Source organism: Euprymna scolopes, chromosome 6 (genome assembly GCF_053919585.1).
Source record: "Euprymna scolopes isolate OS-2025 chromosome 6, ASM5391958v1, whole genome shotgun sequence".
Taxonomy (NCBI): domain Eukaryota; kingdom Metazoa; phylum Mollusca; class Cephalopoda; order Sepiida; family Sepiolidae; genus Euprymna; species Euprymna scolopes.
Window position 1 is genome coordinate 30,693,465 of NC_136487.1, and position 3,642 is coordinate 30,697,106.

A 3,642-nucleotide genomic window follows, 5' to 3' on the forward strand; every position below is an offset into this window, starting at 1 on the left:
AAAGAATTTGGTGGGTAGGGGCAGGGAAAGATACTGTACCTTTACCAATGTTTCAATCATAGTGATTAGTTCCTAGTTTTGCATATGAATTAAAAAATATCTGATATTTACCCCAAACCCCTGGCATTAATGAAGGGGAGGCTAAAACTTGCTGCTTGGTTTCAAATGATCTGAAATAATAGCAAGGGGAGACTTGATTCCAAATATTTTTTATATGTTATATCTCCCCTTTTTGGTTTTCATACATAAAGTAAATTTCACAGAGTATAAAGATTATTTGATACTGGAGATATTCATAATCGTACTTGATTTCCAAGGGAGATATGACATGAGAAATATTTGGAATCAAGTCTTCTTGCTGTTATTTCAGATCATTTGAAACCAGTTTTAGTCTCCCCCTCCATCAAGGCCAGAGGTTTGAGGGAAATGAATATGTGTGTGTGTGTGTGTGTGTGTGTGTGTGTGTGTGTCTGTGTGTCTGTGTGTGTGTCTGTGTGTGTGTGTATGTGTGTGTGTGTGTGTGTGTCTGTGTGTGTGTGTGTGTCTGTGTGTGTGTATGTGTGTGTGTGTCTGTGTGTGTGTGTGTGTGTCTGTGTGTCTGTGTGTGTGTGTGTCTGTGTGTGTGTGTGTGTGTGTGTGTGTGTGTGTCTGTGTGTGTGTGTCTGTGTGTGTGTGTGTGTCTGTGTGTGTCTGTGTGTGTGTGTGTGTGTCTGTGTGTGTGTGTGTGTGTGTGTGTCTGTGTGTGTCTGTGTGTGTGTGTGTGTCTGTGTGTGTGTCTGTGTGTGTGTGTGTGTGTGCGTGTGTGTGTGTGTGTGTGTGTGTGTGTGTGTGTGTGTGTGTGTGTGTGTGTGCATAGGAGGGGCATTTTCCGTGTTTGTTTAGTACTATTAAACAAGGCTCGAGTTCAGATCTGGTAGAGAAATGCAATCATAATATTTCTCAGCATAAGAACATAACGTATTAAGTGCAAGTAAAATTTCGTTCTAAAGTTTAGCTCTTATGTCGTTTGAAAGTTCACTTTTCAGTACAGACGATTGTAAGAATACAATTGCGAATTACTTAAGATTTCTACTCGTTCATAGCTCACAGAATGAAACAAGCTATCTCCATGGATTAATTAAAGGGTTCCGTTCGAAATTCCGTACAGATTCCTGAGTTCGACAGAATGATTGTAGAGTTCGACAAGATACACCTGGAGAAGATCGGAGGTTGCATCGGCCAAAATGTTGTGAAAATATGTGAACTGTAGAAAGATGTTATTATGGTTTTACATAAGAAAGCAACGGTTTCATTTCCATAAATGAATGTTTGTATCGTGTGCGTGACATTGTTTGTATAAAATATAAAATAAAACAAACATGGCTGTTAAAACATGAAAACATTTCTCTTTAAATATTCGTTCTTGCTAGATGAGCAGGTTTTCTGATGAGTTCAGTACTCTTGGGTTTTGGAGCACAAATGTTCAATTATACTTGACTTTAGCTCATAAACTTTAATAATATCCATAAATTGCCTCTAATTGACATTTTAACAGCTTTAAACCCCATACTCAGCTTTCCTCACCTACATAATACATTTGTTTTGTTTACATTATTTATATATAAAAAAATGGTCGTAGGAAAGTTTTTAAATTGACGGATAGGAAGTATTTTCTGACAAGAATGAAAGGTTATAAGTCAATATCGATAAAAAAAATCAGGATTTTGTAATACATTTTTATATAAATACTAGCATAGCGCCCGGTGTTTCCCTGTAAAATACGCTTAAATATATTTTAATTTATGCAGATTTGGTATTTATTACTATGGAGCCAGTTCTCTATCGATTACTATATTAAACGTAATACTGATTTCAAAAGTAAACAAAAAATGTATGATGAGTGGCATTAGCTAGAATTGAAAACAAAATATTTAGCGCTTCAGTCTTAGTTGCTACCGTTTGCACTTCAAGTCAATTTACACTAGCTAGTTCCATTTTTTTTCTCAATTTTAACCCTTAGCAACTATTCTCGCCGGCTTATATATATATATAAAACAATAGCCCACAAAACACGTAATCAGTTGATCCGTCTTGCGCCGCTCTGCGACTTAGCGTCTTGGAGGAGATACAGTATGAAACAAGGCCGATAGCCATTAGACGCATGCTCTCGTGTAATGAATGAATGCGTGAATGTAGGATTGACATGAAATTCTTAAAGATAAACTAAAATGACCGAAAAATGGGCTGAAATGACTTAAATAAATAAAAAGTAAATGACTTAGAATGACTTTAATGAACTTAAGGATGAATTTAATGACCTTAAGAAAGACTTGAATGCTTAAACAATTACTGGAATCCTTCAAAAACAACTTGAATGATCTGGAGAATGACTTGAATGGCTTTGAGACTGACTGGCTGTAAAGTGGGTGATCATTTTACATAAAATTAATACAGAAAAGTGATCACCCACTTTATATCACAATAAGTAGAGCATGTAGTAAGAACAGATACTACACTTTGATCTTGGCCAAAAGGCCAAGAAATGTGTATTTATTTGCTCCCCCTCCGAGCAAATTAGGCACAAGGCCTATTTTCAATGTGAAGAGTGAAGGGGAAATAGGGACCAACTCCCCGGGGAGTAGGGGAGCTGGATAGTGACAATTGGTATGAAGGGTTTCCCTTACATTGACCAAGGTCTTATATGTGAGGTTGGTATTTATTTGCTCCCCCACCAAGCAAATTAGGCACAAGGCTGATTTTTTATGTGAGGAGTGAAGGGGAAATGGGGAATGAACCACCCCCCTAATTAAACACTTCATAAAATCTCACTAACGTGATGTACTTGCAATAACCCTTATCCCTGAGTGGCTTCCGGGCCTTGATAAGTGGTGATCACTGTGTAAAAAAAAAAAAAAAAAAAAGCTCCCCGGGGAGTAGGGGAGCGTGATAGTGACAATTGGTATGAAGGGTTGCTCCTATATTGACCAAGGTCTTATATGTGGGTTTGTCCCCACATATGGTTTTTGCTTGCAGTATCTGCCGGAACAGATGGTATTTATTTGCTCCCCCACCGAGCAAATTAGGCACAAGGCCAATTTTTAATGTGAGGAGTGAAGGGAGGGGGGAAGGGAAAAAGGGGACCAACTCCCGAGAGGTGGGAAATGGGAGCTGGTTAAAGGTCAGGTATGTGGGGTTGCCCCCACATCTGGTCTTTGCTTGCAATATCTGCCGGAACAGATCCTACACTTTGATCCCTGCCAAAAGGCCAAGAAAAGCTTTAAAAGCTAAGAATAGCATGTATTAACAACAGACCTCTGGTCTTAACCAAAAAGGCCAAACACAAAAGTATTACGGACAGACCGACAGACCGACCGACTGACCGACCGACGGAGTGACTTATAGAGTCACTTGCACGTGACTAAAAACGGAGTCAGACAGGCATAATAAGTTTTACAAATTATATTTAAGACACTGTTTCTTGCCTTCGAGCTCGAATCGAACTGCAGTATCTCTTGTTCTATGTATGAGGAGCATAGATTCTTCTCAACTGATGTAATTTTTACTTTTTCAGATCATGTCAAATTTTGGGAAACCTACATGTTTGGAACTTATGGCGAAGTAAGTAATTTTTTAAAAAAAAATGTTTTATAAAGTTCTATATTT

General features: G+C 38.1%; 1 pseudogene; it reads right to left on the reverse strand.

The window, feature by feature from the left end:
• Positions 1 to 2,400: 2,400 nt before the first annotated feature.
• Positions 2,401 to 2,527, reverse strand: LOC145278442 (U2 spliceosomal RNA; annotated as a pseudogene).
• Between the last annotated feature and the right edge of the window lie 1,115 nt (positions 2,528 to 3,642).